General features: G+C 45.0%; 1 long non-coding RNA gene across 1 annotated transcript in view; it reads right to left on the reverse strand.

The window, feature by feature from the left end:
• Positions 1-19: 19 nt before the first annotated feature.
• The window catches only part of LOC142674968 (uncharacterized), a 37,057-nt gene continuing 21,010 nt past the window's right edge, over positions 20-16,066 (reverse strand). The window contains exons 3-4 of the long non-coding RNA XR_012852023.1: positions 5,763-5,927; positions 20-114 (exon numbers count right to left, since the gene is read on the reverse strand). This is a non-coding gene — a long non-coding RNA (uncharacterized LOC142674968). The remainder of the gene's footprint in view (positions 115-5,762; positions 5,928-16,066) is intronic.

Raw genomic sequence — 16,066 nt, forward strand, 5'->3', positions numbered from 1 at the left:
AGCTCTGTAGATGCGGATGGTGACTTTTTCTTATACACTGGCTGAAAAAAGAATACCTTACTAACCCCTGTCTGTGATTCTTAATGCATTGTAGTAATTCAAACAAAACATCACCTGTAAAAAAGAAGAAAGGTATTAGCTTGTGTTACTGTCTTTTTTACAGTCCAAAGTACATGATTAAATATGTGATACAGAAACGTAGCATGAAAGAGGTTTTCCAACATTTATCCTTGTTATTCCCAACTACTCCAATGTTTATGTCCTAGCACATTGACATGTCGTCCATAATGACGTCACCATGGTTAAAATGTCATCAAACAATTTTAGTCTGCTTTAGGGAGTCTTTCGATTGTTGGAAAACCCTGTTGAGCCCAGATGCAAAATCTGGCACTTCCAAATATCACGTAATTGATATAATTCTGTAGAAGTATCTTACGTAGATATAGCACCATTGCTTGGCTGCAACTGCAACCTCTGCACCCACAGCTACATTACTCCTGTTATGTCAACGTCTCTTATAGTTCGACATCAGACCTGCTCAGCCAGATGTAGCCCTCTGACCTCCAATCCTCTTTGTGTCACAACTTTAAATGTTTTAAATCTTAAGGTGGACCACCTATATATGTGTTGTGCCACCATACCAGACATTACTTAATAAATCTTGACATGCTTTGTAATTTCTAAGCCATTTAGACACTTTAGGCCTTATTCACATGAACGTTGAATAAGTCAGTGTGGCGGCCGTCTAAACAAACCTATGTAATTCAATGGGGCCGTTCACACGACCGTTGTTTCAACAGAGCTTGTGAAGGGTCCATGAAAAATAGGACATGTCCAATTTTTTTGTGCTTCACGAATCCCTCCATAGGCTCTAGTCTATGGGGGATGCGTGATAACGCGTCCCACAGGGGTGCAGCACAGATGCACCCCGGTCGTGAAAAATGGCAGTTTTTCACGTTCGAGATATCCTACTCTCGTGTGAATCTAGCGTTATAGTCATAGCTCCGAATATTTCCATGATGGCGGTAGAGAAATTTGAGGCCATGCTCTTATTATACCTTCCTGCCTATGAGAACCGCTTACAAAGTTTTTGAGGTTCACCAAATTAAAGCTATTAAATCACTGGTAGTTATGCAATGCACAGAGAATATACAAGCTAAATATAAGGATCTGCCCTGTTCTGTTAAGGCTTTAAACAGTCTTAGAATTTTGTCATCTACCTTTTCCTGCTATCTCAATGGATTTTAAATGTTTGGACATAAGTAGTCAGAAGCCAGTCATAATGTAATGGCATACCTGACTAATGTCACCCATTTAGTTTATTGGTAGATATACTGCTGTTTTGTGAGTGTATCTTCACAACTCAACATACCTCTGACAGAAGACAATGAGAATGTAGGAAGAAGTAAAACGAGCTATAAATTGAATTATTTTCCGATACGATAAGTATTCCAAATGCTTTTGTGAGTATGTTAATTGGAAAAGGAACATACACAAATATATATTTACCAGGAATATCTTTTTGTATCATGGGAGACATTATGCCTTTTTTAAAACATTGTTTTTATTACATTTCTAAATAAACAACATTAATACAAGCAAATACAAAGTGGCATCTCTTTTGTTACAGAAGATCGTAACTGCATTGCATATACGTAGAAGACAAAAGACAATTGCTACACAAGTGGAGACATAGTAAAACTGGAACTGGTGGCCCACAGATAACAAGAAAGCGGAACAAGGACAGACAGGGCTAGGGGAGGGTATCGGTGGGCAAGTTATCAAAATATGCTCGGTCTAAAGGAGAGTCATGATCCGGTAGGGTGATTAATGGGACTCCTAGGGGTGAGAGATAATTTAGGCCTCTCAAGGAGGGGACATGTAGGCTATTTATGGGTCCTATATCTTCAGGAAGGACTGTAGTAGGGTGACTGAGTGGTTTTGAAGAGAGGGAGGGAGGGAGCTCTCATCCCACCGGCACCCTGAGTGTGATCGCAGAGTGCTGGTGTCTTCTATGGCAGCCGAGGGGCCTAATAAGGGCCCCCAGGTCTGCATGTAGTATATGCCTGTTAGGTCATGCCAGAGGCACGGCCTAGCAGATGCCTGTCCGTTTTACACGGACAGGCATAATACACTGCAATACAGAAGTATTGCAGTGTATTATAAATGTGATCGAAGGATCGCATAGTGAAGTCCCCTAGTGGGACTAGTAAAAAAGTAAAAAAAAGTTTAATAAAAAGTAAAAACAAAAAAGTGAAGAAAAAAATTAAAAACCCACTTATTCCCCTTACAAAATGCTTTATTATTAAAAAACAAAATAAAGTAAAAAAAGTTACACATATTTGGTATCGCCCCGTCCGTAACAACCCCAACTATAAAGTTATTACATCATTTAACCCGCACAGTGAACCTCCCAAAAAATTAAATAAAAAAACAATGCAAAAATTGCTGTTTTCTTTGAATCCTGCCTTAAATTCTATGTACCCCAAAAAGGTGCTATTAAAAATTACTATTTGTCCCGCAAAAAACAAGGCCTTAGACCTTAGACAGCTATGCAAAAATAAAAAAAGTTATAGCTCTTTGAATGAGACGATGTAAAAACTTAAAAAATAGTTTGGTCATTAAGGTCTAAAATAGGCCGGTCAATAAGGAGTTAATCATGTAATATTGCATTCGAGAACAAATCTCTCATAAGAAGAGGACAGGTTGCTTTCAGGAGCTTGCTATCATCTGCTTTGTGGCTACAAATAGGATGCCGGCAAGCTTCTGCTTAGCATAGGAATCCCCTTTAATATTTTTATTGAGAAGGACTTCCCAAAGGGAATTTTTCTCAAATATTAGCCTGTCACAGTACAAATGAGGTAGTATATCTTGGTACTAAAATTTGCTACTGTGGTGCAAGTCCTCCTAGTCCTCCAAGTCCTCCAGGTATACAGAACATCACAAGTGGAAGTACAGCCTCTAAAACAGGTAGGGGAATAGCCAGGTACTGCATGGACTATATGGTTAGGCGCGAGAGGATGTGGAGAAATGAGTCTCTTGTAAGCAAACCACATCAACATGGATAATATGGTAATAATGGAATCTTTTGGATTTCTTGTGCGGTGAGTTTTAGCCTTGCACGCTGTGCAATACTAAAGTTAAGGGCGTGAGGAGAGCAGCATTAAACTATCGATCAGTAAAGGATCATCAGCGACCCATGTGTAGGGTTTCCGTGAAAGATAAGTGTGGTGAAAGAGGGACGACATTGCACTGCAGTGGTGAGGAATAGAGAACTCTCTGCAATTGTAGAATTGAAGGGCGCAATATAAAGTTTATCTGGTGTGACCAACGGAGGGGGTAAAGGAACAGGGGGACAGAAGCCTAAAGAAACATCATGATGTAGAATGACTGTGAACACATTGAAAACATTATACAGGTATTAGCCTACATATCAATATGCAAGTATAAGCAAAAAGATAACAATAAGAATAAATTACTAAAAAAAAAAAAAAAAAGAGGGGGTTGGGGAGGAAAAAACTGAAAATCAATAAAAATTACTCGTAATGTCAATCAGCAACAGCATAAGAGGCGTATGTTGCAAATGAGAAGCAAAAAACTGTATGTGATACTAATCTAGAGTAGCTGATTACATTTAGCTGCACAATGTGGAAAGTCCAGCAAGAAGTCAAGGCACATGCTGGGATGAGGTTGAGCATTTATAGCTGCGTGCTGGGCTGGTCTGCTCTGGGATAGGTACTGGAATGTAAGCTGTGAGGTACTGGGTCTGCTCTGGGATAGGTCATCTGGAGGAGGTGATAGGCTGGATGTGGTGCCTTCCAAACAAAGCTGTGATAAGCATTTTTTCACCCCTTTAAGGTAAAGGACAGTGCGAACCTTGTCATTGGAGATAAATGTAAATTTAAAGGGGAAAATCCATTGGTACATGATGTTCTTCCTCTGCAGAATTTCTAAGTAGGGCTTTAAAGCACGTTTCTTGGCTATGATAAAAGGTGCCAGGTCAGAAATTAGTTGGTACGTGTGACCTTGAAAAGTCAGGGAAGTGGCAGTATGGGCTGCCAACATCAATTCCTACCTGGTGCAGTAGAAATGTAACTTTGTGATGATGTCACGGAGGGTCCCTGAACTTACTTAGCCATCAAGACTTGAAGAACCCTATCCATTTCAAGGCGCTCTGCTGAGATTTTAAGGGAAAGTTCCTGCAATAGCGCCGTAATTGTGGCTTGCAGGTCAACGATGTGCTCGGATAGTTCACTTATACAAACATTGTCCCGGCAGGCTATATTCTCAAAATCCTCTAGCTTGTTCTGGAGTTGCAAGTTGTCATCCCGGTCTTCCAGCAGGTCATACTGGAGTGAGGAGTGGGACACACCATTTCATCCATGCACTGTTTTAGGAGATCTGTTCGGGTGCCCAGCTCCCTAATTTCTTTAATGAGGTCATGAGTAATTTTAGCTGAGGTCTTGTTCAGCTCCATCTCAAGTAGGGCATGGGATTGCTGTAGCAGATTTGTAAAGTCAGAGGCTCTTAATTTCTGCCTGTGTCTAACAGAAGAGCCCTCTAGGAATGAGTGGCTGGGCTCCGAAGAGTCTTGAAGGGTGGACCGTATGGTCTCTTCCAGGCAGTTGAGCTGGCACCATCTTGAATGGGGCCTGTAGACTTTGTTCTAAAGGTATGACAGCGGCCAGACAGTATTGCCAGAAAGACTCCGGCTGGGTTCACACACCCTATTTACGGACGTAATTCGGGCATTTTAGCCTCGAATTACGTCCGAAAATGCGTCTCAAAAGCGTCGACAAACATCTGCCCATTCATTTGAATGGGTTTTACGATGTTCTGTGCCGACGGTCATTTTTTTTACGCTGTCAAAAGGCGGCGCGTAAAAAAGACGCCCGCGTCAAAGAAGTGCCTGTCACTTCTTGAGACGTAATTGGACCCGTCTTCCATTGACTCCATGGAAAAACAGCTTCAATTTCGTCCGTAATGGGCGCAGCGAAAGACGCCTGCACATGCCATTATGGCTGAAATTACGGTGCTGTTTTCTCCTGAAAACAGTACCGTAATTTCTGCCGTAACGGACGCCGCTTTGCCACTGCTCGCCAGGAGTGTAGGGAGAGGTGAGTTGCCTGATATGTGCCCTGTAGAAAGTATACTAAACTACTGCGGCTCAGAGTGTCGTAACTGTGCCGCTATCCAGCTTGAACGCGCACTTTCCCACAAGGCCATATAAATTTTTGACAGATGCAGATGATGGTAACATAAATTATATGATCAAATAATTTTAAAGCACGAACAATTACTGGTGGGGGGAATTTACATTGGTCAGAGCCGATTGTTTTTAGTAGAATATACATAACGATTATCATTAACATTCATAATAATTTTTTGTATCGTTGAAGATTATCATTAAAACTTTGACCAGCTTGAGCTATGAAGGGTTCTGGTAGGCGGACATGTTTCACACTATGAAGTGTACTTTTAGTCTTGGTAACATAATTACTTTAGATTGTGTATAAAGTGCACATACATAGTGCCTGCACGAGCATAGGGTGACTAATTTGGAGATTTTTTTTGTATTTCTTAACTACTTTCTCTTGCTTAAGTGGAATAAATTAAAATTATTCCATAACAGCTTATTTGATTTCTAGATAAAAATGTGAATCTCACATTAATACATAAAGGAAATTAATTATATATTGTCAAAAGCATATCTCTATTAATATTACGAATATTACGAATGTAAACAGTGAAAAGTTCTGTACCTGAACTAGGAGAACGGGCTTTAAAATCAAACTTTGTAAGAATACACAGCGCTCTTCCATTCATTACAAACTTGCTGTCATCTGTTTTCTTTAGTGAATACTCTTCCTCTGCCCATCGTAACCACTGAATAATATCATCCCTGCTCCACAGAGATGGATGTATTCCTGAAATAAAATTAGAATGGTGAGTTGTCTAGAGTTACAAAAACAGAAGGGCATACAAAGGAGGGTGGGTACAATAAAAATATGTCCACTTTCCTAGTGTAGACCCTTATTCACTATACAAACACTCTCCGGCCATGCTAAATGTCCTACATGCTGTCATCTAGAGCCTAGCTTCTCAACTCCTGGTACATGTACCCCAGAGGGTACACGCCATGTCCTCTTACTGGGGTTTTAATAGCTGCAGCACAGTGTATGATCATAGCCTTGGGAATACTTTGATGTAATTTATTTAATATTTTAAGCTTTGCTTAGTAAGATTGAGAGACCACTAGAGAATGCAGAAATGCATCTGAGATCACACTTATGCTACATGGTTCTCACAGAGCTGCAGCTCTAGAAACAGAGAAGCCAAGTCTGGCACTAAAACCACTCCCAATACTGTAACTGTGTGTCTTTACCTTTCTCTTAGGCCTCATGCACACGACCATAAAAACTGCCGTAATTACGGGCCCATAGACTTTTATTGGCCACGGGTACCTCCCCGTATGCTTAAGGGAAGGTGCCCGTGTCTTTGAAAAAGATAGAACATGTCCTATTTCAGGCCGTAATTACGGCACGGGCAGCCCATAGAAGTCTATGGGGCTCCCGTAATTACGGGTGACTACGTGTGTGCACCCGTAATTATGGGAGTGTTGCTAGGCGACCTCAGTAAATGGTCACTGTCCAGGGTGCTGAAAGAGTTAAACGATCGGCAGTAACTGTTTCAGCACCCTGGACAGTGGCTACCGATCAGAATATAGATAAAGCTGTAAAAATAAAAATAAAAGAGACGTTCATACTTACCCAGAACTCCCTGCTTCTTCCTCCAGTCCGGCCTCGTGGGATGACGTTACAGTCCATGTGACCGCTGCAGCCAATCACAGGCCAATCACTGGCTGCAGCAGTCACATAGACTGCTGCGTCATCCAGGGAGGTCGGACTGGATGTCAGGAGAGGGACACGTCACCAAGACAACGGCCGGGTAAGTATGAATTTCTTTTACTTTTATTACGGAAAGGGCTGTCCCTTCTCTTTATCCTGCACTGATAGAGAGAAGGGCTGCCGATTAGTGCAGTGCAATTTTGCAGCCAAAAACGTGCCCGTAAATACGGGTGGAGTACGGGTGACACCGGACCCGTATTTACGGGCACGGGTCCGTAAATACTGGTGCAATGCGGGTCGAATACGTGTGACCAAGGACCCGTATTTACGCCAGTATTTACGGGTGGACAAAAATATGGTCGTGTGCATGAGGCCTTACTCAGGCTCTCCTGTTAGGCACAGGCTGAGATTAAGAACCTATGGCCCTCCTCCACCCCCTCTCCTCTTCTTAGACTTCTATGGGCAGAAGTTGTAGCCTGATCCCCCAGTGAAGCCGAAAATCGACGGATATTAGCAGTGGATTAAAAGTGAGAGATTGGTTTTAAGAGGCTGGACGAAGAGAAAAGTTGGTGTAGGTGGAGAAAGAGGCATTTTGCTATAAAAGATATCTAAGGCTATGTTCACATCTGCATTGTGACATTCTGTAATGCCAGAAGCAATGTTTCCGTTGCAAAACGGAAACCGCCAGCGGCCGACAGAACCCATTGACTTTAATGGGTTCCGCCGGCTTTCCGTCAGTGTGTCTGTGGTTTTACCAGAGACAATAGCGCAGCATGCTGATCTCCGGTGATCTCAGCCGGATCTACGACGGAGACCCCTAACAAAGCCTCCGACGCAGATGTGAACGAGGCCTTACAAAATGTATCATCACTTGTACTTGATTTATGGAAAATTTGGTGAAACATGATGGACTCTAAGTAATGGAAAACATACTAAATAAGTTTCATCCCACGAGACTGCTGCAGCCTGTAATTAGCTGCAGTGGTGGTCACATGGGTTGAAGCGTCATCCCAGGAGGCCGACCCTCTGACGTCATCCAGGCCGGCCTCCTGTGATGACGTTTCATCCATGTGTCCGCTGCTACAGCCTGTGATTGGCTGCAGCAGCGGTCATATAGGATAAAGCGTCATCCCAGGAGAAAATACGGAGCGATTATGCAAAAACAATTGACATGCTCTGGAATAAAATTCTGCACCACAGGTCCATTTCTGAGCGTTTTTTCCGCTCATTATTTGTTAAATCTCATCCACTTTGCTGCTACTGTATTCTGCTGCGTTTTTTCATTCCTCAATTCTGGACGAGAAAAAAGCAGCAATTCCGCTACGTTCGGACAAGCCCTTAGGCTGAGTTCACATGCAGTGGAAAAATTCACCCTCATATCCTGCCACAAATCCGCAGCTGAAATCACAGTGATTTTGCAGCAAAACTTTCACTTCTTAAATGGATTGTACAGTGGAATTCACCTGATACATTAAATGGACGATATCTGCGGTCATAATCCATAACGTAGGAATGTTGTGGATTTGAAAATCAACAGCATACTTGTTTTTCAGTGTTGATTTTTTTTCCAGTACATGTAAATGAGGTTTTGAACCCCTTCCCGACATCTGCCATATATATATACTGTGGAGGCCGAGAGGGAAAGTATAGAGCGGGCTCACGAGCCCGCAAATAACTTGCGTGTGTCAGCTGTATGAAACAGCCGACACTTCACTGCAACAAGAAGGATCCTGCTTCCCCCCCGTGATGCGATTGCAGGGTGTCAATGGTTGTCATGGCAGCCTGTTGGCCTAATGAAGGTCCCCAGGTCTGCCACCTTTGTGATCCTATTAAACCCTGCCTCAGGCGATATACTGAGATATACAATAGTATGGAAGTTTATCATTCAAGCGATACAACGATCGCTGGTTGAAGTCCCCTAGAGGGACTAATAATAAAAGTTAAATACATTTTTCCATATATTAATTATATTAAAAATATTAACAGTTCAAAGAAAAAAAACTTTTTCCCTTTTCCCCCAAAACATTGTAGAAAAAAATAAAATCCCATCTACACAAATTGTACAGTAAATTGAAGCGGATGCAGAGGCGTAGCTATAGGGGTCACAGCAGTCGCACTTGCGACCGGTCCCCTAAACCAGGGGGGCCCATAGTGCGCTAATGCTAATTCTATATGTGCCGTGACGCCGGAACTTCCTGGTTACTGGCAGGGCTCCTTTAGACGTGTACCATGTGACCATGACGTCACGTGAGGGGCGTTCCAACCAGTGTGGAAGAGCCGGTGTGGAAGAGCACGGAAGACTGCAGGTGAGCTGCAGAGGGGGCCGTAATGTATGTGTGTTTTATTGTGCTGTCTGTGTTTGCGGTGGAGAGAGGAGAGGGTGGGGCTTTAAATTACAGGGCCCCCCTCTCCTCTCCCCACCGCAAACTGCATGATACAAAACATTGCAACCGGGGGGTTGTGACCTACTCACCGAGGTCCCAGTTCCAACTGTATATGCGTCCTCAGATACAGTTAAATTTAATGAGAAAGCAAGGAGTTGACGGCTCCTTGCTCCAGCATTAACTGTGCCGTGAGCCACTTGCGGCTCAGCGCAGACAGGCACGATTTAGTGATGTCATCGTGCCTGTCTGGGCCGAGTCACTCATGGGGCAGCTATGGGGGCATTATAATGTGTGGGGGGCAGCTATGGGGGGCATTATACTGTATTGGGCAGTTATGAGGGGCATTATACTGTATGGCGGCATTATACTGTATGGGGGAAACTATGGGGAGCATAAATAATGTGTGGGGTCTGCAATCGGGGTATTATACTGTGTGGAGCAGCTATGAGGGCATTATACTGTGTTGGGCAGTTATGAGGGAAATTATACTTTATGGGGTCTGCAATGGGGGCATTATACTACGTAGGCAGTTATGGGGGCATTATACTGTATGGAGGCAACTATCGGGGGCATTATATTGTATGGGGGCAACTATGGGAAGCCTTATACTGTGTGGGGGCAGCTATCGGGGCTTTATACTGTGTGTGGGGCAGCTATGGGGGGCATTATACTGTATGAGGGCAGCTATGGGGGTATTATACTGTATGGGGGTAGCTATGGGGGTATTATACTGTATGGGGGCAGCTACAGGGAGCATTATACTGTATGGGGGCAGCTATGGGGAGCATTATACTGTGTGGGCCGGCTATTGGGGGCATTATATTGTGTGGGTATCGATGGGGGCTGTTGGGCAAGGCAGCTGGGCATAAGTGCATGCAGAGGTCTTGGGGTGTTGGGTAGGGTAAGGGGGCCCAAGCTGACTGTAACGTCTATGGCTGCAGACCATTTTCCTGAGAACATCAATGCTCCTGCCCTCGTGAAGAAGTTTCTCTCCGTCTCTGGCCCCAAGAAGAGGGGGCGTAAGAGGGGGGATACTGTAAGATCTATGGCCGCGGACCGTCATCCTGACAACCTCTGACGGCCGCGGCAATGGACGAGCGAGTTCCCGGCAGCAACTCCCTCCTGGGAGACGCCGGCTATTCATTCCCAACTTCTCCTCACTGACAGCTCCAATCCCTACCCTCACCAAAAAGGGCATGAATGCCAAGGTGTGGACTCCAAAAGCAGAGACCGCATTCAAGAGCTTAAAGAAGGCCTTCACGTCAGCATCAATCCTTCATCGTCCTGATGAGACCTAATTGCCACGTCAGTTCTGGTGGCCCACGCTGCCCAAAGACGTCCCAGATTTTGTCTCTTCCTGCACGGCATGTGCAGCAAATAAAGTTGCCCACTCCAGACCAGCTGGTCTGCTCCAGCCACTTCCTGTGCCCGATGCCCCCTGGCAACAAATTGCAATGGACTTTGTCACAGATCTGCCTCTCTCTGCTGGATGTAGTGTGGTCTGGGTGGTGGTGGATCGATTCTCCAAAATGGCTCAATTTGTTCCACTGACTGGTCTGCCTTCTGCTTCCCGACTGGCCGGCCTCTTCTTCCAACACATCTTCCGTCTGCACGGCATGCCTCTGCATATTGTCTCGGATCGAGAGGTTCAGTTCAACTCAAAGTTCTGGAGAGCACTCTGCGGTCTCCTCGGTGTACAGTTGGACTTCTCCTCGGCCTACCATCCCCAGTCCAATGGTCAAGTCGAGAGGGTTAATCAGATTATGGAGAACTATCTACGGCACTTTATCTCCAGGCAGCATGATGACTGGGTGCAGCTACTTCCTTGGGCTGAGTTCTCTTAATAAAAACCATACTAGTGTGTCCACCACCTCCAGCCCATTCTTCATTGTCTATGGCCAACACCCACGAATACCTCTTCCTGTTTCCACTATGTCCCAGGTGCCTGCAGCTGACTCTACTTTCAGGGACCCTCTGCAGATATGGCATCAGACCCGATCTTCTATTCTGCTGGCGGTCGACCGCATGAAGAGAAAGGCAGACACTAGAAGATGAGAACCTCCCCAGTTTCTTCCAGGTACCAAGGTCTGGCTGTCTTCCAAGAATATCCGACTAAAAGGGTGCCATCTTGCAAGTTTGCTCCCAGGTTCCTCGGACCCCTCGAGATTCTGCTGCAAATAAATCCTGTCTCTTACAAGCTTCGTCTGCCTCCCACCCTCAAGATCCCAAACTCCTTCCACATCTCCTTGCTGAAGCCTGTGGTCCTGAACCGCTACTACAGGACTCCTAGTTCCGCAGTGGCTCTTGGCGACTCGTCAGGGACATTCGCGGTGAGGGAGATCTTGGACACCAAGAGAGTAGGAGGAGGAAGAACGTTTTATTTGGTGGATTGGAGAGGATTTGATCCAGAGGAGAGGTCCTGGGAGCCAGAGGAGAACATCAATGCTCCTCCTCCCTGAAGAAGTTTCTCTCCCGCTCTGGCCCCAAGAAGAGGGGGCGTAAGAGGAGGTGTAAGAGGGGGGATACTGTAACATCTATGGCTGCGGACCATCATCCTGACTCACCCTCTGATGTCCGCGGTCATGGACGAGCGAGTAGTCCGGACACTGTCTCCCGAAGGGCGCGCACGCCCGCGCGTTCACGGCCTTAAAGGGCCAGTACGCGCACAGTTGCAGAATACTGCAATTAGCCCAGAATGCTTTGGGACTATAAAAGGGGCTCTGCCCTCTCGACCCTTGCCTGAGCATTGTTGTGTTACCTTAACCCCTTCCTGACATCCGCCGTATATATACTGTGCACGCCTGGTGGGGCTATATGGAGCGGGCTCACGGGCTTAGACCACTCCATAGAGCGAGTGTGTCGGCTGTGTGTTACACTTGCGGGTAACGAGCGGGATCCCGTTCAAGCGTGATCGCACTTGTTTAACCAGTTAAATGCCATGTTCAATAGCGAATGTGGAATTTAAATTACTAAAAAACAGTGGGGTGACCCCCTGTAACGTCCCTACGCCCCCCCCCCGTTGGTTGGCACGGCACGGCTGCCTGGGAGTCTGACGAAGTCGCCCCGGGTCCGCGATCTTTGTACTCTTATAAGGGCTTCATAGGAGACTGTCAGAATCGCTAAATACTGCAATACATTAGTATTGCAGTATATCGTGCAAGTAATCTAACGATCGCTGGTTAAAGTCCCCTAGGGGGACAAGTAAAAAAAGTAAGAAACAGTCAAATAAAGTTTTTTTTAACAAATACAAAAAAAGAAATAAATTAAAAGCTCAAAAAAAAAACCCTTTTCCAATTTTCCCTTGAAGCAAAATGTAAAAAAAATAAAAAGTTAACATAACTGGTATCGACGCGTCTGTAAAAGTCTGAACTATTACAATATATCATTATTTAGTCCGCATGGTGAACCGCGTAAAAAAAATAAAAATGTAAAACCTCATATATGCTGTTTTTTGGTCACTTCTTCTCCCACAAAAAATTACATAAAAAGTGATTAAAAATTCTCACGTACCTAAACTGCAGCTCGCCCCGCAAAAAATAAGCCCTCACACGGGTAAATCGACAGAAAAATAAAAAACGTTATGGCTCTCAGAATGTGGCGAGAAAACTAAAATTTTATTTTTAACAATCAGTTTTTTCCTTGTAAAAGTAGTAAAACATAAAGAAAACTATATATATTTGGTATCACTGTAATTGTATTGACCCGCAGAATAAAGTTAACATGCCATTTTTTCCGTACGGAAAACGCCGTAAAAATAAAACCACCCAAAAGGTTGAGGAACCGCTATATTTTTCCTATTCCACCCCACAAATATTTTTTTTCTCATTTCCCACTACATTATATGGTAAAAAAAATGATGCTGTGAAAATCTACAACTCGTCCTGCAAAAAAGAAGCCCTTATACGGCAATATTGATGAAAAAATAAAACAGTTATGGCTTTTGGAAGGTCGGGAGGAAAAAACAAAAGTGAAAATCCGAAAAATGGCTGCGGAGGGAAGGGGTTAAGTTTGTCCTTGAAAATGGTCTCCTAGTGTTTTCCAGTTCCCAGTGTTACCCGTTCCTGCTGCCTGTACCCTGTGTCCTGTGCTATGGTGCCTTCAAGAGTTGGAGTCTCTATTGTGTCGCACCCCGCAGGGTGTGTGTCTACTGTCGGAACTTCATCTTAGCCTGACTCCACCGCTACTGTCTACATTGCCTCAGGTACCCTTTCTGAACTATAGACATTGCATTATGGGTCCCACACCCTGAGCCTTTAGCTACGCCGCTGGGCGGATACACATCAAATCTGCAGCGTATGAACATACCCTTATGCCTCAACTTCCTTCATCAACCGAGTATACTAGATAACAATAATGTCAGTGATGTTTTTGCCTAGGTTTTTGCTTTATTTTGCATTAACATGTGTTTTTTTGGGGGAAAAATTATAAACAAATTTTCTTGTAATTTTAATCAAAGAACGCCAAAAATACCATAGAAATTTTGATCGGTGGGTGTCCAAACACTAAGACCCCCACGATCGCTAAAATTAAGTGACAGAAGCACTCAGGTGGGTGCTCTGCCGCTTTGTTTTTAATCGGCTTTCCTCGGAAAGCTGAGCGAGTATTGCACAAACTCATAGACTTTCTATTGAGCCTGTACACCACTCCGAGGAAAGCCGAGAAAAGACAATCAGAGACGAATTGGCACAGCACTTACCCGAGTGTTTCTGCCACTTCGTTTTAGCAATCTGTGAGTCATAGTGCTCAGACCCCCACCGATCAAAACTTCTGACAAGTCTAAAAGTTTAGTTACTGTTTAAGGTAGTTTTGGTGTTCTTTGATTAAAATTACAGGAAAATATGTTTAGTATTTTTGCCCAAAAAACACATGCAAAAAAAATAATGAAGCAAAAACCATGACAAATACATCGGCTAATTGAATCGTTTCTGCAGCACAAAATATTATCGTTGTCAGCAGCACAACTTGTAAACATGGAGATGCACTGCCAATATGATGGAAATTCAAGGGGGAGAGCGATCATAGTAACTTTTTGTCAATCATTGTCCATTATTGTGATATGTGTGGCACAAACCAACACTTCCCATTACCACAAGAACATGGTGATGGCCGCATCAAGCTGTGGGGATGCTGTTCATTGGCTGGGACTGGAAAACTGGTCAGGATTGAAGTAAAGATGGATGGCAGTAAATACAGGTAAATTCTTAGGGAAAACCTGTTTGTCTGCCAGAGATTTGAGATTGGGACGAGGTTCACCTTCCAGTAGGACAAGGACCATAAACATACTGATAAAGTACACTGGAGTGGTTTAAGGGTAAACATTTAAATGTCTTAGGCCCCATTCAAACGACAGTGTTTCCCGGCCGTGTGTCGGCCGTTGAAAAAACGTCTGTCACACTCCTACAGTAGGAACATTAGACCCCAAATGGGGCTATTCACACGACCGATTTTTTGACGGGCTGGGAAAGTCTATGGGGCCGGATAATACACGGCCATCACTGGAATGTGTTCCGAGTGACGGCCGTGTCTTACGTCGCTCGCTCTCTCCTCCTCCTCCTCCTCACAGTGCGAAGCACATGTGAGGAGGAGGAGGGTATTTTTTTGCTCCCTGTAGGAGCGGAATCCCCAATCCCACGGCCACAGCTTCGGCAACGCTCCAGGAGAAGTCCCTGACTTCACTGTCCATATATGGACATAGTGATGTCAGGGACTTCTGAAGTGGAATCCCCGGAGCTGTGGCCAGTGTTTCCGCTCCAGGAGAAGTCCCTGACTTCACTGTCCATATATGGACACAGTGACATCAGGGACATCTGAAACGGAATCCCCGCCGCTGTGGCCGTTGTTTCCGCTCCAGGAGAACTCCCTGACTTCACCGTCCATATATGGACACAGTGACGTTAGGGACTTCTGAAGCGGAATCCCCGGCGCTGTGGCAGGTGTTTCCACTACAGGAGAAGTCCCTGACTTCTGTTCATATATGGACACAGTGACGTCAGGGACCTCTGAAGCGGGATCCCCGGCGCTGTGGCCAGTGTTTCCACTCCAGGAGAAGTCCCTGACTTCACTGTCCATATATGGACACAGTGACGTCAGGGACTTCTGAAGCGGAATCCCCGGCGCTTTGGCCGGTGTTTCCGCTCCAGGAGATGTCCCTGACTTTACTGTCCATATATGGACACAGTGACGTCAGGGACTTATGAAGCGAGATTCCCGGCGCTGTGGCCGGCGTTTCCGCTACAGGAGAAGTCCCTGACTTTACTGTCCATATATGGACATTGAAGTCATGGACTTCTCCTGGAACGGTGGCTCTATCTACAGAAAGGTAGGGGGTGCCATTACCAGCCAGGGGGCTGTGTGGCATTACCTACCAGGGGGCTGTGTGGCATTACCTGCAGAGGGCTGTGTGGCATTACCTACAGGGGGCTGTGTGGCATTACCTACCAGGGGGCTGTGTGGCATTACCTGCAGAGGACTGTGGGGCATTACCTACAGGGGACTGTGCGGCATTACCTACAGGGGGCTGTGTGGCATTACCTACAGGGGGCTGTGTGGCACTACCTAGAGGGGCTGTGTGGCATTACCTACAGGGGGCTGTGTGGCATTACCTACAAGGGGCTGTGTGGCATTACCTACAGGGGCAGGGGGCATTACCGACAGAGGGCAGTGTGTGGTATTATCTACAGAGGGAATTGTGTGGCAAAAAATTTACACATGAAATTCATTCGTTTTTAAAACAGACAGGGAAAAAAGTGGATGCAAAACGGGTCAAAATCTGCTGTTAAAAACAGAAACACGGCCTGGAACAAAAACAAAACGGATGAAAAACGGCTGAGAAAA

The sequence above is a fragment of the Rhinoderma darwinii genome (genome assembly GCF_050947455.1).
Source record: "Rhinoderma darwinii isolate aRhiDar2 chromosome 2 unlocalized genomic scaffold, aRhiDar2.hap1 SUPER_2_unloc_22, whole genome shotgun sequence".
In the NCBI taxonomy this organism is placed as follows: Eukaryota; Metazoa; Chordata; class Amphibia; order Anura; family Rhinodermatidae; genus Rhinoderma; species Rhinoderma darwinii.